At 35.0% G+C, this 14,357-nt stretch overlaps 1 protein-coding gene across 3 annotated transcripts in view; it reads right to left on the bottom strand.

The window, feature by feature from the left end:
• LOC145688532 (glycerophosphocholine cholinephosphodiesterase ENPP6-like) overlaps nucleotides 1-14,357 on the bottom strand; it is a 262,722-nt gene that overhangs the window by 103,089 nt on the left and 145,276 nt on the right. For all 3 annotated transcript variants that reach the window (XM_081762907.1, XM_081762906.1, XM_081762905.1), the window contains exon 2: nucleotides 9,593-9,801. The gene's annotated coding sequence lies outside the window, so the exon portion shown is untranslated. The remainder of the gene's footprint in view (nucleotides 1-9,592; nucleotides 9,802-14,357) is intronic.

The following is a 14,357-nucleotide window of genomic DNA, read 5'->3' as shown; positions in this document are numbered from 1 at the left end:
TCGTATTAATCTCGGTCTCGGTTCCATCAATATATGGAGCTCCTTCGTGACTAAGCGGTAAGCGTACGTGTCTTTGGCGTGGTAGACCTGGATTCGATTCTAGGCAGGAGGTTATGTGGTTAGGGTAGGGTGATCAAATCATCAACTAGAAAAAACGGGACAACTTTTTACTTTTAGATAGGTTGCTCCCCTAAATATATATTTTGGCTCTCCCTTCTCTATTTCTTTCTCTTTCTTTCTTTCTCTCTCTCTCTCTCTCTCTCTCTCTCTCTCTCTCTCTCTCGGTATCTCTCACAAAAAAGGCAAATTTACACTTTTTCGTTTTAAAACCTATTGAAAAGGTTGTGGAATTAATTAAATAACAAGTAACTATCAGCAACTAACAAAAAAACAAATTTTGAAAACATTCTCTCTTCCAAGCGACAGAAAAGTTTTAAAATATCCATGTTGCCCACCAACCTATGGTTGAGGTGAACAAGAAGACTGAAAATATATGAAACACTCATCAATATGTCAACAACAAAATCTGTCACTGGCAGAATTTATAACGAACTACTTTCAACTTCCAACTAGCTTTATTTTCTTTTTCTTACTTTTAAACATTATTTCACTTAGAACTAGTTTTCTTTTTACTTTCAGTTTTATTGTTCTATACTTTGTTCCCCTTTCGTAAATGACAGTATATTATATCTTAGTTAAATCACGGAAAAACTGTACTGATCTGATGACAGCGCCTCAGTCTTCCACCCCCAAAACAGAGAGTAAAAACAGTTTGTTTTTCATAAGACTTTCAGCCCGTTGCACTGTCATCGGCGCAGTGGGAGTCTTGAGAGGGAGGCCTAGGAGGGAAAACAGTGCAACCACCACATCCAATATCGCAAACGTCGTAATGACGTTGCTCAGTAATTAGACATATTCCAATATAATTACATAGCTTAGAAAATAATAATATAAATTAGGAAATTTTAGATTGGAAAGTTTCTTGTACCCAGTGTACGTAAATACGGGACATTTTGGCGTCCCGGGAAAATTTTTCGGGACACCGGGAATGGTAGTGAACGGATGGTTACCCTAGGTTAGGGTCCCACGTTGAGCTGTAGTTCACGTCTGATGTAGCCTCGCTGATATAGTCGAAAGAGACGGAGCAAGAGACATTTTTTTCTAAGATATCCTCTGTATCGAAAACAAATATTAGACCCCAATCAATAAATTCCAACATTTACACTACTTTATACTTTACTAGCTATGCACGTGCCTTTGGAGAATGGGGTTCCGGATTCGAATCCTGTGGGAGATCATTGAAAAGTTTCAGCGCATAAAGGTTGTTTAGATTCCACCTTAAACTGTAGGTTCACATCTTGTATAGCTTCGGTGCTGAAAGGACCGCTAAATTCCAAGCCACCAAGTATAAAATTTACATCATGATATTTTTAACCAATTCTCTGGTTTAATCTTTTAATTTTTTTTCTTCTCATGATTTAGGCTAATTCTGAAATTCCTACTCTCTACCAATTTTAGCACCTTATTTTCAGTTTCAGAACAAAGTTGATAAAACACGAGCAGTTGCAGTTAAAATAAATAAATAAAATAAAATTACATATCTTTCCCGGGAATATTTCTAAGCTGCATGGAAAGAAATGTCTGGAAACTGAAACATTATGTGTTTGTTTTACAAAACTAAATTTCGAAATAATTTGGCAACGTAGTTTTTCGGTCATTTCAAAGACTGGAAAGAGAATAAGATGTATTGAATCCCAATTTAAAATTATGGTCTTTAAAACATTTTCGATATACCTAAGTACCAAACTATTAGAGGTGGCATTTTCCGCCTTTCTCTTGTGAACACATCTATGGCTTAGACCATCTAAGGGCAATTGTTCCATCATCTAACATATCCACCCCATAAAATGCCGCATAGCCGGCCCTGACCCTTTCGGGCTGTTGCGCCTTAAGGTTTGGTATATATTAGGTATATTGGAAGTTGGCACAACTGTAACAAAGTATTTATTATTATTATTATTATTATTATTATTATTATTATTATTATTATTATTATTATTATTATTATTATTATTATTATTATTATTATTATTCATAGTGAACATACAATTTAGCTCGATGTAGCTCTACTTAACGTATTAAATGAAATCATAAAATAAGAATATTCTTCCTTCTTCATTCTGAGAATTCTGTTCCATTCCCTCCTAGTCTGGAACAAATATCGCAGCCACTTCTCTCCACATTTTTATTTTTAAGTCGCGATTCATGTAGTTCGGATCTCTTAAATTATATAGGCATGGCCTTTTTTTTATTTCGATTATAAACGCCTCTGTGTTAAACACACTAATCATGATTGGAGATGTACACAGGACACGTTTTCAAACGCAACTGAAAATTTCTCTTTGTGATTACACTTGTGGTTATCTGTTTGGGGGTGGAGTTCGAGCTTCGGAGATAGGGGCTCAAATTCAAGTTATTTCGTTGTTTCATCTTTTGCCTAAAGCCAAATATTTTGCTTATAGATTACCATGGCACCAGCTAACAGTCAATCAAGTGTATCACGAGAAATCACCGTTTTACATAGATTTTTCTGTGATTAGCTAATTTTTCGGAATTTCCTTCTATTTTTGTGAATTTTCTTTTGTTATACACACACATACATTATAATAGCAGAGTTCCAATCTCTGCACAAAGCGTCTTCCAAGCAGCTGTTTCTTGCTACAATCCCCTTGCCTGGCAACACGTCTTTCCTTTCTGTCATTCCTTTTGAAATCTTTTAAACAGCAGGCGGGCTATTGTTCCGACCCGCACCAAATACGCTGGAGCCAGCGTTTTCTCAGCAATTTTATTGCTTTCGCGTTCATGTTTAGCCGCTCAGATTTAAATACATGGTCAGCGTATTTCAAGCTTACGCATGAGCAATAAATGCGCTTTGCGATCGCTACAAATAGCCGGGGTCTTAGGCACAGGTAACATATCGATATTTATCATACGGGGCAAACGAAAGCCCCGGAAGTCGTAGAGAAAATGACCGGCCTGGGCCGAACCTTCCGAATGCGAACAAACGCTCTATCGACTGACCTAACTTTGCTCGTTAGCTACAAATTAACACCTTTTCTCAGGAACATGACATTTACAACATACGTATGACAGTTTCATTCATTTCCACTGAAATCTAAAATAACGTTATACTCGGCTGTTTTTAAAAATGTGGACCAGTAGTGCCCAAACGGTCAATGATTGATGATTATGCCCGTAAAGACATTTTCTAACGATGACAGGATCTACAACATATCACAGTTTCATTCATTTTCACCGAAATCCAGAACACCGTTATACTAGGCCATTTTTAAAATTGCCTTGTAGTGAGCAAACGGTCAGTGATTGGTGCTTGTGCCAATTGAGACTTTTTCTCAGGATCACAATATCTACAATATATCATGGTTTCAAGCAATTCCACCGAAATCCAGAATACTGTTACCTTCTGCCGTTTTAAAAAAGTGGCCCTGTAGTGGAAAAACGGTCAGTGATTTGTGGTTGTGTCCATTGATACTTTTTCTCAGGATAACAATATATATAACATATCACGGTTTTAAGTAATTCCACCGAAATCCAGAATACCATTACCTTCTGCTATTTTCAAAAAGTGGTCCTGTAGTGACCAAACGGTCAGTGGTTGTTTTTTGTAGCCATTGACTTTCTCTCAGGATAACAATATCTACAACATATCAGGGTTTCGAGCATTTGCGCCGAAATCTAATTTCCATAAAGATTGTGCAGGATTCTTTTTGCGAGTCCTGTTCAATTTCGCTAGGCAGGTTTACTATATGCTTATGCCAGAAATACTTATTTACTTTTCAGTATATTTATTCTTTATTCACAGATAATTGGCCTGGTGCATTCTAATATTATTATTTGTAAATTATATATATATATATATATATATATATATATATATATATATATATATATATATATATATGTGTGTGTGTGTGTGTGTGTGTGTGTGTTTTAATTTCACATACTGAGTTATTTGAACCCAAAGAAAGAAACCAAATGTATTTAAGAAGCCGTAGACGCTTGTGGAGCTGAAAACAGAAGCGATCACTTGCGTTTTTCAATACTTATTTCAATTCAATTTTAAAGATTATAACGAGATTAGAAGAGCGATGATTAGGACTTAATAGTTCAGTTGAGCTTTTTGATTCAATAACGAAAGAGATTCCGCCAATACCGATTCGACAAGCATTTTTTCGAAAAGCACAATCAATTGACGCGGAAAATCTTGACATAAAATTCTTGTCTAACGTAAATAAAGTGTTCCTGGAAACAACGACGCACGAATTTCAGATTTATCGGCAAGTAACATTGCTTCTTTGAAATACGTCCCTTAACGACCCGCGTGATACGGAAGGAACATTTATGATGTACAGCAATGTTTTGACTGACAAATGCAGGATTTTGTCAGAAAATACCGAAAACTACATAGTTGGTATTGTAGCAGGAATGCATTATAGTTACTTTTTTTTTCTAAAGATAATAGAATTTTCATTTAACTTTAGCATTTGATTGGTGTATATTTACTTTTTTAGTGCATATTTGCATATTTTCGTGATTTTTAGCGCATATTTGCACGCATATTTTGCTGTTTTTTTAAGTGCATATCGATCCGAAGTCTACTCATCACCACCGTCTCCTTTAGCCTTGCCGGCATAATCGTGGGACGTAAAACTCAAAGATTTCATTTCATTTTCAAATATGGCGGAATGTAAGATGGCTGCTATGATGTTCACATCTTCAATGCAGTTTACACGCCAAGACACACTTATAACCTTTTCCTTTCCTTCATTCATGCGTTTCGTTATTAATGACCTATCCAGATACTTTCGTCTACTAGATACAAATCTCAAACGTAGCATATCCTATCTTAAACGAATAAGGATAGATTAAGAAAAATAAGTCCATATTCTCATTTGCAAGAAGATTGTAGCATAAATTGGTGTGTCAAACACACGTCTTTCCATTAAAAAAAAAAAAAAATGTATAATATCCAATATTGCAAAATCCAAGGTCTGCCATGAGGTCTATACCCTCATTCAATGCAGTTTCCGCGTCAATACTCGCTAGCAAAATTTGATTTTCTTATGTCGAATCATATTGTTATTACTGGACTGTCGCAATACTTTTGATTAACCCTGTATAGAGGTCCGCATGTATGTTCTTTCAACACAAATAAATTAGGTACTGTCCCCCACCCAATTTTTTAAAAATCTAGTAAGCATTTTTATACTTTTTAGATTCATCATGCTACATCTCAGGATTTTTTTTGACGAGAGGCCCTTTGTCGTGGAGACTCCTTGATCCGAGCTCTTTTGTCGTGGGGCCCTTTTGTTACGGGATCCTTCTAACTTGGACCCTTATGATCGGGGCCCTTTTGTCGCTGGCCTTTCTGACTTCGCCCTTTTGTCCAGACCCCTCTGACTTGACAACGTTAACCGATTGGCTACTCGAGAACATACGAGAAAAGAAATTAGTTTTTATTGAAAGCATTAAAAAGCAGTAGGAGAAATCTACTGGTTGGACGGTTAATCGTAGTTTAACATGTCTTGCAGTTCAGGACGAAGACTATACGAGACGAGACCGAGTATCCGAAACACTACTCGTCTTTTCTAGGCAAACACCCCCATCTAGCATTGAGCGTGGTTGGTTTTTTGATTATAATTTTGCGTCCTGTTCAGCAGCGAGACCATATGAGATCTGGAACTACAACTTAACAGGGGGATCCGAACAACATCTCTCATCGGGAATAGAACCCAGGTCTCCCGCTCTAGGCATGGAATACGGGGTAATAGATACGGAAAATTATTGAAATACTTACAGGAAAGTTGAACTGGAGTGGAACTAGTATAAGAGCGATAGGCATCAGAAAAAAAAAATCAGACAAGCCAATATGATAAATGACTCATAGTTTAACCTAAAGTCCAAACAACAATCTCAACCTCTCAACATGTTCTAACACAAAACCACGCATGCTTTTTGTATATACATAACACGATAATCACTTGGTTCATGAATTTTCTTGGTTTATTAGGGAGGATATTGAGATGCAGAAGATGAGAGAGCGTAACATTTATGCTATTACTTACTTTACTTTGTTCTTTCCGATGTTATGAAATATATGGTTTGGTATAATAGTTTTTATTCTAATATTTCACTTCACACTTCAAGCATCCCTGTCCTAAAAGTAAAGAATTACACCCTCCCGGCATCCAGTATATTGCTGAATCTGACTAAGCTATCAACGCTTGCTTTTGAAAGAAAGAAAAAAAATTAACTAGCTAACATTCTGAATTGACTGTAATCATAGGCAATGTTTATGTTCGATTTGTATACTGATCGAATTTAGTCTGTCATAACAATTTCGGGAAAAAATGAAGATGACAAAAATGTTTTGAGTGTTGTTAAATGCGCTTGAACAACAATGCACTTCACATATTTACTTCAGAATTGCAAATATTTTACTTAATTACAAGTCGAACGTATTAATCAACATCGAAAATCTCTAGTTAAATCTTGTAATTTACTTGTTTCCCATGTTAAGCTATAGGTCCTTTCCTCGCATAGCTTCCTCGCAGAACGTAATATTAAACTGAAATTTGACGGACCAAATTAAGATTATGTTTGTTTTATACCTATATCTTTAAATAAATTATTTCTTTTAAGACCCATGATTATGACTTGTTACCCAAAAATGCTATTATAAATTAAAGCACTATATCACCAGCTTAAACACAGAAAACCAGATTGAAATTCTGAAAGATGTACTACATATATTTACTGTTAATATCATGGAGATACAAACACATTATTTTAAAAAAAAGACAGCACGAGAAGTGCAGGGAAGATGCAAATACTGTATAGAGGTTACTGTGATAAACTGAAATTGAAACAGAAATGCACTGCTCTTGTAGCCCAATACTTGATCGGTACATTGTGTTCTGATTCTTTATTCTATAATCAACGAAGAAATTTTATAAATAGTTCTGTCGTAGTTAGTGTTCTTGTTTTGGAATTGGGAGGTCCTGGGTTCGTATCCGGTAAAGTAATTCCGATTAAGGTTTTCCCTAGAATTTTCCTCACTTACACTAGTCGAATGTGGGATGATATCTTTAAACATAAACCCTGGACCCTCCCATTGCCTTTGTTGTTGTAGATTGTTAATAAAGCCAGAATAAATTGACCTCCCAGATTGGATCTGTGAGTTCGTTAAATAAATAAAGAGTGAGTTCTTTGAAGCATATTTAACTAATCTTGTTCACATTTCTCCCTTTCATTCAAACTTTTAGTTATTATTTTGTTTACGATAAGAATTATTTATTTTTCTTCATTTCTTCAACAACTAATACCACACTAGCAGCAACCTACATCGAAATAATTCCATCTGCCATGTTTATAAAGCAAACAAATATTATTTCCAGATTGCATGCAATGGAACTACAATATTGTAAACAAAGGGAGAAAAAAATTGCATATTATCTCTTATAGTGAACTGTATGGACTTTAAAAGTCTCTCCCGAGCTTTAAGGAAAAAAAAATCACAGTATAATGATGCAGCAAAGATTGAATTAATTGTGTGTATTTTGTAGCTTCAGGGACGCCCGCAGGCTTTCTTCCAGGAAGGCTGGGGGGAGGGAAGACAGACAAACACGTGCAGTAGTGAATATACATGCAACTTGATATATACGTACACATAATGCTTAATGTATAATAACAATTATAAACAGTATAACTTTATGTATAACAATAAACTTATTAACTATAGTAAATATACGGTAGTATTTATAAATATATTGAGTACTATAGTTTGTCAGTAACCAAATTCGTTTTGACATATTAAAAAAAAAAAAAAACAGAATCCACTTAGAAAATCCATGGGTGGGCAATTGCCACCCCTTGTCCTACTCTGAGGGTCGTGGGGATAGTCTCGGTGTCTATCACCTAGTGAAAGAATTCATTAATAATGAACACTTTTTAGAAAATGTAAATGTTTCGGTAATAAACTTGTGTTTGTGTGTTAGTGTTTGGACATAGCTAGTGTAGTTAAATATTACGTAAATTACATATTTTCCAATTCAACAGAATACGCGCGCGACATGCAACAAGTGCAAGATCCCACTACAGTTGCTCCCCCTCCCCCAAAAAAGCAACCTCTACTAATGTATGTTCTGAAGTAATGTTTTAGGTATTTTGGGATCTGTTCAATCATTTCCTCAGTACTTAAAAATATCGCTGATAGTGTTTAGTAACTTTTACACATCAAATTATTATCATCATTGTAATTTTATGACAATATTACACCTTGCTTTAAAATTTGTAGACTAATCCATAAAATCAGCAGTTAAGCTGTGTTATGTATGTTTCTTATGCACCACTTGAAGAAGAGAAAGTTAAGGAAATTTGAAATAATATAAATTAAATAATATCAATTTCGTGAATTCCATACACAAACTATTGAACTATTTATAAGTTTTTGAATATATTTGAGCTTGAGACCTTGAAAACGATATTTTGTTTTTTAGTCCCGTTATCGTGCTGACAGTATCACAGTATGACACAGGAAAATATTTAGGATTAGGATTAGGAAGTATATTTCTAATTTATTGACATTTATGACCTTTTAAGCACGTCACGTATGAGGGGTAACGTCTCTCGGCCATCACACTATACAGAAAATCCAAAACGAAGGAAGCGGACTATGACTTTTATTTTAGGTACCATCTCGTCATTTGCCTGGTATAAATGAGGAAAACCCAGGAAAAAACCTTACTCAGGATGGCTGTCGTAAAAAGGCTTTCGCACCCTTGCGACCGAGTGTCCCTACTGGGATATATTTAGAAAATTGATTTCTTTATTATAATATTTTAAATTTTGTCATCTATGCTTGTTGATTATAAGAACTAAAACTAAGTTTAACTTTATTAAGATACGATAGTTCAGGAAGTTATAAAATTATGGTGCTACCAAATTATTATTTAAAAGAAAACTCACAATCCTAAATAAACATGTCTGAAAACACGTTGGCGTAAGTAGTTTTCCTTAATGCCAGGAATCCCTCCGTTCCTGAAGATTTGTGGTGTGTGTTAGAAACACACTCTATATGTACTATTCACCTTTATATGTACTGTATATGTTACTTGTTCATTGCTTTAATTGGGTTAAGACGACGTTTCATTACGGAGTGGATTTTTTTTTCTGATTCATGTAGTAGACGTTTGCATTTATGTGGCTAACATTCAAGAAATTTTATTTTTAAAAAAACTAGGTCGGTTTGATTGTTGCAACTCATGTAGAGCAATAGGTAAGATGGCAACACTTACAGAGGTAAGAAAGTCATAAGGAAAACTGCATATACGAGAAACTTAGAACCAAGTTGAAAATAAAATAAGGTGCATGTACGTAGACAAGTGTGTGTCAGCACATTTAAAAAACACATATTAATCTTACAAAACTTTCATTTATAATAGCTTACTAGAATATTTACTACAAGCTTAGAATTTCTACTTATTTCCATAAGAAAACAAATCCTACTTACGAATTTGAGCATCAACTGTGAATCACCGCTGCAGGGTTCGTCTCTAGATGAATGTTTGCAACTTCCTTGTACACCTTATTGGGTATTCCAAAGGCACGGGTCAGCAAAACACTCTGCGTCACTAACAAGTTACTGATTGGATAAGTGGATTAATACCTTTTTTCGAGAATGTTGGCTCTATTTTTCTTCACAGAAAAATATTGCTAAGCCTGAAACAAATATAAAATATGATATGGTAAACAAAGAAAGGTGTATACATCTACCAACATACAGTCACGTTCCATTCATCCGGAGATGACACAAAAATATTCGTAAACATGATCAGAATACCAAGTGACTACTAACACCATTGTTTTCCTCTTTTCTTTCATCCGATATTAGCTATTGTTAGCATTATGTTACTTAACGCTCACTTCCAAAGGAATTAATAAAAGTGAAACATCATTGCCAACCTGGGACAAATAATGAATTTTTACTAAAACAGTATTTTATTGTACCTAAAATGTTATGTTTTTCTGTATATTATGACAATTTAATAACATCTGATTCTAATATTTATTAAGTGAGATCTATGCAGCTTCAATGCCAACAAGTTAACGGTAACTGATACATTGCGAGAGGCCAGAAAGAAGTGCAGGATAGAGAATAATTTTGTAGTATGTAAACCAAAGGAGATGAGGAGAAATAAGTCTTCAATGAATCTATATGTAAAGCTGAACTCAAAACAGGTCCATAGCCATCCTGACTTATTAGAGAGGGGGTCAGAAATGAAGACTGAGGGGGCAGTGACAAAGACATCAATGAACACCATACAATTGCATTACATTTGTACATTTATTTATTATTTACAGAATATATATATATATATATATATATATATATATATATATATATATATATATATAGTATTATCGAAACCGTAAATTTTTGTTTCATTTTTGTGTGCTTAACACAAGCTCTTTGTGAGGTATTTTGTTTCATATTAATAATTAAAATTGAAGTATTTATCTTTTACACATTAGAACAAAATTATATTACAGCAAATTTAGATTATATCAATACAAAACAGAAGTATATGTTTTATTCAACGTTGCACTCAATTTTCTAGCTTCTAAAATAAGCGAGACACTATAGTTTATTAATATTCACAACTAACGTTGTGGACTATGATACTATTGTTTGGAAGCGCACCCAATATCCTTGGATGCTTGTCATGGTTGCAGTAATAGGGTATGATTTGAAATTCTTTAAATGGGTAAAGGCAATGAAAGATGTTTGATACATCTAGCAAGAAACATATAAACAGAAATGAGTAGAATTCGCAAAGTTGAATTTAATTTGCTAAATATAATTGCAAGAATTTCACTGGTTTTCAGTCAGCTTGAAAATTCTCTTCAGCGTTATTTTTAGAGGGGGCAGTGCCCCTCTAGCCTTTCCCTGGCTACGGGCCTGGCTCGAAATCACGTAGACCAAAGGCATTCATTGTATTAAAACAAAAGGAGTAATTATTGGTTAATTCAATGACCGATTGGAGTTTCACGTACATTATCAACTCCGAGATTATATGGGACGGGATCTGCTGTTAAAAGTGAGATTCAATCAATTGCTTTAGTGTCTTTATTTTTGAGGCAATCACACCAATCGGGAATTTCATTTCTGGGCCAGGCACAAAGAAAGCAGACGTGTTACTTGGCCACTTGACCATAAAAATGAACAAAAAAATGAAACGCAAGAGTTACAAGAGGAAATGCTGAATAAAAAAGACCTATACCTTACAAGGGAAGAGAGGGAGATTATATATCGAAGTGGAAGATGGTTTATACAACAATCTAAAGCACCAATGACGCCTATTACGCAACTGTAATAAAAAAATTTCCGAATGCATATACTGTGCGAGTTATATGAATATACAGGGTGTCCAGAAAGTACGTTGCCAGCCTTAGGAATAGCAAACGGTAAGACAGACGCCAAAACAGGAAAACACGTGTTCGATCATTTTAAAAGTACAACGTATCAAAGCAAAATTTGTTGTCCCAATGCTAGTAGCTGGGTCCTAGGCGGGGTCCAACTCAAAAATTGCAAATGGTGACGGGATCAAGTAGCATATCGTTGGAAAGCTGTTGGGAAATGAAAGAAGACGAAACAAGTCTCGACTCTCTAAAATTATCATGTGCAAAATGGCAGCCGGTCAAAATGTCAGCAAAAACGTCATTGTAAAGTCTATGGCCACCCTCATAAATATGAAACGCTCGTTGCTGACGTCCCCATTAATCCCCATTCATTCATTTATAAATATGAAACAGTGCGACAGATGTCAAAGCAAGAAAACACGTGAGTCATCATTTTGAAAGTAGAATGATTGAAAGTAAAAATATTTGTCCCAGGTCCTCCGCAGGGTCCCAGACGGGGTCCTACTCAAAATTTTTAAATTTCAAGGGGGTCGAATAGAATATTGTTTGAAAGCTGTTTTTAAATTAAACTACATGTGTATGGAAGCAGTTATTCACTGTGCATGTAAAATGAACTACGATTTAGCGCTTTTGTCAAACACAAATCTCTAGAAAATCAGTTTCAGATTATATTCAAACTATTTCCGATGCGATCTGATACACTATTCAGTGAAAACGGGAAAACATACAATTAATGTGTAAAGAAAGAAAAAAGAACCGACAAAAACAGAAAAATGAACAGGGACGTAGATCGTATGTCGAATTGGAAGATGGTTTATACACTAATCGAAAGCATTAACTATGCTAATTAAAAAACTGTAATATTATTGATCCGAATGCATGTACGGTGCGAGTCATATGCATGTTTAATGAACTCCGAAAATCAGAATCTCATAGTAGGCTAGACGCATTTCCTTTCTTCACGTTGCGTACAAGAATTAAAGTGAAAACAAACGAACACCCGACTATAGAAAAAAGAACTAAAGCGCAGCATGTTTGCACAGTGTTATCGTACAGCGTCCAGACTTGTTCCATCTGCTTTCATTTAACAACAGCTTTTAAACAATATGCTACTTCACCCCGCTGAAATTTAAAAATTTTGAGTAGGATCCCATCTGGGACCCTGCGGAGAACCTGGTACAAATATTTTTACTTTCGATCATTCTACTTTCGAAATGATGACACATGTGTTTTCCTGTTTTGACATCTGTCGCATTGTTTCATATTTATGAGGGTGGCCATAGACTTTACAATGACGTTTCTGCTGACATTTTGACCGGCTGCCATTTTGCACATGATAATTTTAGAGAGTCGAGACTAGTTTCGTCTTCTTTCATTTCCCAACAGCTTTTCAACGATATGCTACTTAATCCTGTCATCATTTGTAATTTTTGAGTAGGACCCCGCCTGGGACCTTGCGGGTGGCCCTGAGGCAACGATTTTTGCTTTGATACGTTGTACTTTATAAATGATCAAACACGTGTTTTCCTGTTTTGGTATCTGTCTTACCGTTTGCGATTTCTAAGGGTGGCAACGTACTTTCTGGACACCCTGTATATTCATATAACTCGCACAGTATATGCATTCGGAAATTTTTTATTACAGTTGCGTAATAGGCGTCATTAGTGCTTTCGGTTGGTGTATAAACCATCTTCCACTTCGATATATATTTTGTTTCGAAAGTGTACAAATTATGTTGAGTTAGGAAATTTTGGGGGAGTTCGGACCCAGTGGACTCCATGTGGGTGCTCCCCTGTCGATTACCTTTAGGACAGTGCAATATTTAACTAGATTTACCTCCAACCCACAAGAAGCAATACTGCCATTAACAGACAATAACTATATTTAGATTTAGCATTAATATAAAGAATTAGAACTTTTAATTAAAGCACGGTTATAGCTTTTAGCCTATAGTGTACAGAGGACCGAAGGCTTAAGAGCAATAAATAATTATTATAAAATATTCACCAAAGCCTTCAATTATATTTAGAAAGAAAATAAACTAATGTACACTTCTTTACTTAATGCCAATATAAAATTAGGGGAATTTAAATAATATTATTTTAAAGGTATAAGTACACTGGTGCACTATGCCCTATACTGATATAAGCTAAAAACATCTTTCTTTTTTAAATGATAGATTTGCTTACAAAGAGGACAAGAGTAGAGGTGCATACAATATTCTGACTAGTGAAAGTGGCCTCTATTTCAAAAATGAAAGATTAAAGAAATGCTGCTTTAGAGCATTACATGCAGTTTTTAAATGTACTCTGAAAAATATCTTTCAGTTAACGTCCCATGATTATGCTCTTTAGACTAAGGAGACGGATGATTATGGCAAATGAATGAGAATGGAATAATTAGTGGAATGAGAATGTGAAAGGAAACAAGAGTACTCGAGAATACCCACGGACATGATGTTGCCCACCATGAGCTTACTTGGGTAGGAATCAAATTAGGAACCCCACAGACCAGAGCTAAGCATTTACCACTGAGCAACGGTGCTGCAGTTCGCTGTTTGGAAATAGATTACAAACCATATATATATATATATATATATATATATATATATATATATATATATATATATATATATATATATATTAAATAAGTGAATAAACTCTGATAGACATTAAAAAGAATCACACACTAGAAGTTTAAATTTCATTTGGTAAATGCCAACCGCTGGAAAAAGTTTGCGTGATCGTAGTAACTATGCAGGAACTTCTACTAAACGATTAAGGTTGTCCATATTACACAAGACAATAACCGCCTTATGCAGAGTCGTTTTGATAAATGATTAGCGTCATACTAAA

Source organism: Thermobia domestica, chromosome 6, assembly GCF_964235325.1.
Source record: "Thermobia domestica chromosome 6, izTheDome1.hap1.1, whole genome shotgun sequence".
In the NCBI taxonomy this organism is placed as follows: Eukaryota; Metazoa; Arthropoda; class Insecta; order Zygentoma; family Lepismatidae; genus Thermobia; species Thermobia domestica.
Note: the sequence above shows the minus strand (reverse complement) of the source record. Positions and strands in the feature narration are given on the sequence as shown.